This window comes from Pleurodeles waltl, chromosome 1_1 (assembly GCF_031143425.1).
Source record: "Pleurodeles waltl isolate 20211129_DDA chromosome 1_1, aPleWal1.hap1.20221129, whole genome shotgun sequence".
Taxonomy (NCBI): Eukaryota; Metazoa; Chordata; class Amphibia; order Caudata; family Salamandridae; genus Pleurodeles; species Pleurodeles waltl.
In genome coordinates, this window is record NC_090436.1 from 64,254,260 (window position 1) to 64,262,296 (window position 8,037).

An 8,037-nucleotide genomic window follows, 5' to 3' on the forward strand; every position below is an offset into this window, starting at 1 on the left:
AGGCCCGCCGGCATTTGAACCTGCCGCAAAAAAATCAAACATAGACATAGGAGTGGATGCATCCAGGCCCCGCCTAAAATAAAATCTAAGAAAGAATGATGCAATGCTGACACATTAGAGCTATAGAATGAAGTTGAAATAGAAATATGTCCAAAAAGGCTTTATTAAACCTGTATTTGCTGATTTGTCCCACCAAAAATATATATGCTCAAGAAAATGTTCAATCAAAGAAGTATGTCCTACACACTTAGGATGCTGTTCATATTTTCTGTCGTTTTGCAGCTGAGCCTCATTTCTTTCGAGCCAGGAAAGCACGGAACACTCCCCACATCTCCACACCCCATACCCTCCAGCTGAAAAGGTGAGATGAATTAATCGCATGCGCTTATTGTGTGAAGTTGATCAAATCTAATGCAGAGCCTTTACTCTAGGGCACAAGTCGGGGAGAACGCGGGTAGACGCGGTCTACCCACTCTTTTCACAGGGAGGTCGCCGTCCACCCTGGCAAGAGGCTGGACCGCACTGTAGGTGTCAAGGGGGATTTGTTATTTTAAGTTCCAGCTGGGATCAAAACAAAGGTGGAAAGTGCCATCGGGCCCGCTTTTGTTGGAGTATCCTGCCTTAGAGCTATCTGGGGCCCCAGACTTAGATGCAAATGCAACGGAACTTGTTATTATTGCTAAAGTACTTAAGAGAAGCAGCTTTTGACTTTTTGTTCAGTCCCTGTAAATAGGAGATATGCATGTAGTGTCAGAAAGTCAGATATATTGGTCTGCTCCTGTATTTACGCAAATAACAAGCATTTGCAATGCAATAGGTCTAGCATTTTCTTGAGTTAGAGCTATTGGTACAGTAAATTCATAACTGGACTCTTCTTGCCACATAAATTGTCAACTCTGTCTCATAATTTCCTCTTTTCCTGCCATGTCTCGGTGGTCATTAGTGGCTACTGACAGAAGAAATCACAAGTTCTTGAAGAGAGACAATGGTTAAATAAGGCTGGAAAAGTATTTTCTTTTTATTTTAACAGAATTAAATCTTGCAAGATTCTTGACTCCCATTTTAACAAAGCGCTAATGAAATTAACTATAGCAGAGCCGACTGAGAAGATTTAGGGCCCCAATAAAGGAGATAAACAATGCCCTGTGAATGTCCTGAGTGCTGGCAGGGAGGGGCCCTGGAGGAGCATCTTCAGATGCAAGGCTAATCAAGTTTCATATCATTGCTTCCAGGTTTAGCTACATTAAAGGGCATAGTGTGGCTTTGTGAGCAGTGAACTAAAGGACCAGGTGTTTCATATGTAAAAGAAGTTTATTTTTGGAGCCAGAGGTGAGGACAGCACTGAAATAAATCCAAAACAAATGTCAGTGACATGGGAGGGGGTGGGAGGAACGGAATGCTGCAATGAAACACAGGCAGCTACTAGCCTACAACACCCACACTGAAAAGGGAACACCAATGTAATGCCAAAGTAGTCTGTCAAAGCAACAGATAAAGAATCCAAAGCAGAATGATACAGTAATTGCTCAATCAATCAATCAATCAGTTTTTGTAAAGCGCAACTACTCACCCTTGAGGGTCTCAAGGTGCTGGTGGTGAGTCTGCGCCTCATTTGAAACGCCACATTTGGAGGTTCTTCCTGAAGATGTTGAGAGATGGGCTTTGTCAGAGGTGCGTTGGCAGGTTGTTCCAGCTCTTAGCTGCGAGGTATGCAAAAAATCTTTCTCTGACAGTGGTTTTCCAGATGCATGGGACGGTAGCTAGCACCTGCTGGGCGGAGCAGAGGGGTCTGGCAGGGTTATGGAAGGAGATACAGTGGTTCAGGTGGGCCGATGTTGTGCATGGCCCTGTAGGTGTGAGTGAGTAGTTTGAAGTTGATTCGCTTCTCTACTGGAAGCCATTGGAGGGCCCTCAGGTTTTGGGAGATGTGTTCTTGGTGGGGAAGGTTCAGGATGAGTCTTGCGGTGGCATTTTGGATGATTTGTAGTTTCCTGATGTTCTTTGTTGTGGTGCCGGCGTAGAGTGCATTGCTGTAGTCGAGCTTGGTAGTGACTAGGGCGTGAGTGATTATTTTGTGGCAGTCAACGGGATCCATTTGAAGATTTTGTGTCGTTGGTGGAGGGTGTGCCAGCAGGAAGAGGTGACTGAGTTTACGTGTCGGATCATTGATAGGGAGTAGTCGAGGATGATTCCTAGGTTGCAGGCTTGGTTACTGCTCTGAAACAGAAAAAGGAGGGAGAAAAGGCAGAATTGACCACTAGCGAGCAAGTTTTTTTAAAGGACAATGCAACCAACAAATGAAATCACTTTAAGGAGCCATAAGAAGTTTACTAAAAGTATGGACGAGGTTGAACGCTCACGCTCGACCTAAAATTTTAAATACCACTATTTTGTTGTTTTTCTTTTATAGCACTACTCATCTCAATATTGGATGTCAGAGCGCTTTACATCACACATACACATTTTATATTGACAATAAATCATATTAGTGTGAAAATCTATCTACAGGATGTGTTACATATGAAAGTGATGGTTGCAAGGTATAGGAGTCACATGTCCTTCAAATCTCACTGCTATATTAGAAGGATTATAATTTATGAACTGCAAGTAACAAAAGGATATTTGTGTTAAAAGCAGTGACCCACCTACCTATCTACATAGAATAAAAATCTGTCATCTGTATGTTACATGATGTGCTTTGCAGGAGACATATTAACCCACTATTCTACTTTGATTCAAAACTGGCACTAGACAAAACACGGATCTCTCCAGCAAAAAGTGTTAACCCCCTGAGTTATCTTACTATTACTAATATTTCCTGAGATTTACATAAAGATCTCTGCAGCAGGTGCCTTAACCCGTCAGATATTTTAAAAAGCATAATTTCCAATCAAATAAACTATGGTTCCCCTTTTGACAATTTCTTTGTGGTGACGTTTTTTAAAAATAAAGGGTTTATTTACTAGGAAATGGCGCTGCGCTGTGCCACAAGCAATTTTGCAGAGCCAAGCCGCGTCATTTCCAAAACCCAGGGATGTGCTGTATGTAGCAGAATACGGTGCGTCCCTGTGTTCTCCCCTGTGCCGGTGCTAAATCAGCTGCCTAACGCCAATGCAGGCACCCAAACCATCGTGCAAGGATGAATGTGTTGCAGGGGTAATAGTTTGTGTGCAGGAGGAGACACCTTCCTGCACAAAAACAATCATTAATGGCGATTCGCTCCTTCTATGTGTGCTGCAGAATTCAGCACACATAGAAAGATTAAAAAACAAAGAGAAATAGCAGCATTTCTCCTCATTGCTTTACTCTAACAGCATTCCTGGAGAGGCGTTAGTTTTCAGCGCTTCTTCAGATTTACGCTTTCTTGTGAATCTGGGGCAGTGTAAAAAAACAATGGGTGTTGCGTGGGAATGCTGCAACAACACTTATTGCTCAACCCTTTGCGTCAGAAAACTGTGTCGGGCGGCCCATATTTACAAGGCTGCATTAAGCCAAGAAAAGTGGCTTAGCGCCGCTTTGTACATATGGAGCAGGGCACAGCGCCACCGGAGCGTCGCAAAAAGTGACGCTTTGGTAGTGCAAGGGGCATGTAAATGAGCCCCATAATGTATTCATGGAGGCCAGATTTTACATTGGTGTTTTGTCACTTTTTTGGCACAATCCTGAGGAAAAAATCTAATTTGTTACATATTGTAATGCGCTCAAACGTTACGCGTCATGATGTCACCTGCATAATGCTAACTTGGTTAGGCCCTCCAAACTTCTTTTTAGGGCTTGTGCCCTGATTCACACCTTATCTGAACCAATTCCCCCACTGGCGTTTTCGGCACAACTGAGCCGACAATGTGGTGTTCTCTGTAAAGGGGGTCAATATTGTTATGAGATAAAGGGCAGCATTACAGTCAATTGTTTTATAGAAGCACAGCTTTTGTTTTGCAGTGTGAACTAAAACGATTTGCCCAGGATCACACAGTTTGGTCTAACAAAGGAATTTAGCACTCCTGCCACCAGACTTTATCACACACTGGGTTATTTTTTACTTGCGTATAATATGTCTGAGTCCATATCAGAAAAAGGCTTTGAATATCCGGTATATTTTCTGAAGACTGATTGTACTGCAGTATGCTATGCATGGGACACGAAAAGAAAGAGTGCTAGAGGAAAAGGAATGTGTCACATACAGATATTTAGATATTAACATTTTAGATCAAGTACCTTCTGCACCTTTTCTTATCATATTTATTGTATAGGCCATTATTCATGGATGTGTAACTAAGGAATGTGTTTATGTTTGTGTTGATTCTGGGCCAGCTGTAGTGCAGACGCAGGGTGACTTAGATGCTGTGCTGTAAATAAATACCAGCTTGTAAATGCCTCATTCATGCCTGAATTTCTTCTATTTACCACAACAATTGGCGACAAGGACCTGGAGAATACCGTCATCTTTACCATACTTTACAGCACAAGAACGGTAACTTTTCTGGGAGAGTTTATGGATTACCTGTTTCTTTATTAATTTTACTTGCTGGTTGCCTGATATTTCACTAATTGGTATTTGCTGCAAGTTTCCTTGTACTCTATGTGAAAAGCGGCAAATTACAACTTTCATTTTCTATTGCAATAAGTTATTTTTAATTCAAGAAGCGCGTGTTCTGTATTTGTCTAGAGTGCGTCCTTCGATTTTTCCTTTGCGCGTGCTCCCTCAAGCTTTGGTTTGAAGCTCTGTCAACATGCGCTCATCGCGCCGCAGGAGTGACGCGTTCCCTCGCACTTTGTATCGAAACTCTGCCAACACATGCTCATCGCGCTGCAGGAGGGAAGCATTCCCTTCCACTTTGCATTGAGGCTCTGCCCACACAAGCTCATCACATTTGAGGAGGCTCGTGTTTCGTGGTTGAGCTCAGTCACGTTTTGCTTATTAGTGGCTGCATTGTTCAAGCCAGTATTTTGTGCCCCCCTTCCTGATCCTCTGTAGTGGTGTTTACCTGTCTCTAATGCACACTTTCATACATTAGTGAGTCACTGTGCTCAGTTTGGAAACTCCTGCTCGCAAATAAAACACTTTCACTGTTGTGTTTCACCATCACTACGTTTATGGACATATTTTTGCTTACCTTGGGAGCTGTATTTTGTGACTGCTCTTTTTGTTGCTGTCCTCATAATATGGATACTGGCAGTTCACAGAAGAAGGACTAACCATGTCATTAACATAAACATAGGACTGAACAATTCATATAAAGTAACATAGGACAAAGTTTTACCTGAGTACATCCTCCATATACATCGTCTTGACAACAGTGACTACTTTATTTATGTTAATTTGTTATGGTTTAAATAATAATATTATTGCAGGGCCATTCAACATTTTGACAGCGGTGACTACCTTTATTTTATTAATTTTTTATTTGAAAAGTTTCCTAGAGGTTGTGTTAAGTTAAAACATGCAGTTTGATCACCCAACTAAATTCTTACAAAACAAAGGGAAACCTATAATACCAATGATAAAATGGAAGAAAGAATGTATAAAGCCATAGATGATGAGCGTGTGAATGCTGAAAGGGAAAAAATATATTTTTTGCATAGTTTAGGATTTGAAGGACAAGTGGTTTTTAGGACATTACCTCAAGTGGAAGGTCAAGGAGACACTGATGTATACCAAGAGGCATTGTTAAGAATGGAACTAAGATATAAACCCACCACTAGTATTGCTTTAAACAAATTCAAGTTTTACACTAGCTCACTCGGGACGAAGTGTCATTTGATGAATTTCTCACTGCTTTAAGAGCTCTTTTTATGATGTACAATTTTGAGCCTATGACTGATGACATTATCAGAGATCAGATTGTAGTACATGTTAAAATTTTAAAAAATACAAGAACAATTGTGATTATGGAGGATCCAAAATTCAATAGTTTTCAATAGTTATGCTAAGGTACCTGAATTTAATAACTATTTCAAAACGTATCCCATTAAAAAGGAAATTAGAGTTCCCTGTATCTCTAAACATCATATACTTGGTTTATATATCAACTATTTGATGTTAGTAGCTGTGTACTTTTGAGATAACCCAGAGTCTTCTGTAATCCAGGTAAAATTTGCGTTATGTCAATAAATTGGTGTTATTTTCATAATTTCGTATTACTGTTGTTAGGAGAAATAGCCGAAATTAAGTACCATTCGTTGTAAAAATTTGCTGTGATTGTATAAGACCAATGTGAACAACAGAACACAAGCAGCTGTTGTTCGTGATGCTTTTGAGCTTTTTGTTTATCTTATAATACATCCTCTGGTCCATAGTGGACCTGAGAGTTCATTTCACTCTAAACTACAGCACCAAATGCCTGTTTTGCATTTCTCATGATTATGCATAATTTTGTGTAGTTTTGCCGTAACTGCCTGTCATTATGCAAAAGCAAATTATGCAGATATCTCACACCCCTCATTAAAACTAACCAAGAGCATCAGCATAATTTAAACTGGAAGAGTGGATCCACAGTGGGTGATTATTAAAATTGGTTGATTGGTTGAATGTCAGAATATCATTAGCAAAAATATCTAATCAGAAGTTTATATGAGTGGGGCTAATAGACCACAGCCCCCTGATATAGAAAAAGGTGTGGTCATTACCATCAATCCACAAAAATATTGGTATGTTGCCATCACCGCTTCATGCCATCAATCCAGAACATGCACAGTAGTTCAATGTCATTTATAAGGACACACAACAGGGGCTGGACTTTGGAATCACAACGGACAGGCCTAGACCTTAGTGCACACACTAGATTAGCATGGGATGGACCAACAAAAAACACAACACCAGTTTCACATACAGTCAAGCCAGAAGTACATGCTGGTGAGAAATTGGGTTGATGGTTGATTGGTGTGTTAAACATAGTCAAGCAGCAACCACAATCCTAGTTAGGGTAAGTGTCAGGCAAAGTCTAAATTAGTCTTTGCTCATCCTCTGGTAGCTTGTCACAGAGCAATCAGGCTTAATTTAGAGGCAGTGTGTTAAGTATTTGTGCAACACTCGAAGCAGTAAAACAGTGAAACACCACACAACAACATTTCACACCAGGTTACAAAAATAGAGCACAGTTTAATAATAAGAACAAGACCCAAATGACAAAAATCTAATAAGTAGAACTTAAGCTATTAATTTTTCAAGAATAAACTGAAAAATAGCACTTAGGAGCAAGAAGTGCTATTCGGGCTATCTGGTCGTGCAGGACTTGAACAAAATCAAAAATTCAGGCCGGCTGCGAAGGACTGCTGAACCAAAGTCCCTTCAAATCCTGGTGCGGGAGCATTGTTAATTCCGAACCACACCGTTGATGAGATACGTCGATTTTCCCTATACAGTCAATGAGATGAATTGAAGTTCCCCTCGCAGAGGTGGCGATGCATCGGTTCCGAGATGTGGTGGTGTTCGGGTGTGTGTGCCAGCTGCGTCAACATTAAGGCAATGTGCTGATTCTGATGATCGCAGGGGCTGCAATGCAGAGTTCGGAATTGTCTTAGAGACTGCCATCTTCCTGAAAGAGTGGTCACAGGTCTAGAAGGGTACTGAGTTAGTGGTGTCAAAAGACAGGCCTTTGAAGTGCACAGAGGTCCTGCCCTTCCTGCCATGGCTCCAGGCTCAGTACAGGGGGTTAAGCAGCCCTTTGGGGACAGGACACAGCCTATTCAGGTGTCAGTGAGGCTGTGCCCAGCTCCTCCCTCCCATCCTGCCCAGGATGGCCCATTATGGCCCATTAAGTCACACCTAAGCTCCCTCTGTGTGTGGCTTTCCAGAAGGAACACAAAAAGCCAAGCTGTCACCCACCCCAGACAAGTGATCAGATACAGGCAGTAGGCACCAAAAGACTAAAGTAATAAAGTGCCAGCTTTAAGTTGATTTTCAGTATCACAATTTAAAATCCAACTTCACCATTACTTGTGATTTTAAATTGCGATTCCAGAACCACCAAACTTCAAAACATGATTCTTCCAGATTGTGAATTCCACTTATATATGTAATACGGTAATCCCAATGTT

At 41.2% G+C, this 8,037-nt stretch overlaps 1 long non-coding RNA gene across 1 annotated transcript; it reads right to left on the minus strand.

Annotated features, from left to right (window-relative positions):
* Window positions 1–1,292: 1,292 nt before the first annotated feature.
* LOC138287370 (uncharacterized) lies at window positions 1,293–5,168 on the minus strand. The gene is made up of 2 exons (XR_011202243.1): window positions 5,115–5,168; window positions 1,293–2,217 (listed from the first exon to the last, which is right to left on the minus strand). It is a non-coding gene; the product is annotated as an uncharacterized lncRNA (long non-coding RNA).
* Window positions 5,169–8,037: the final 2,869 nt, after the last annotated feature.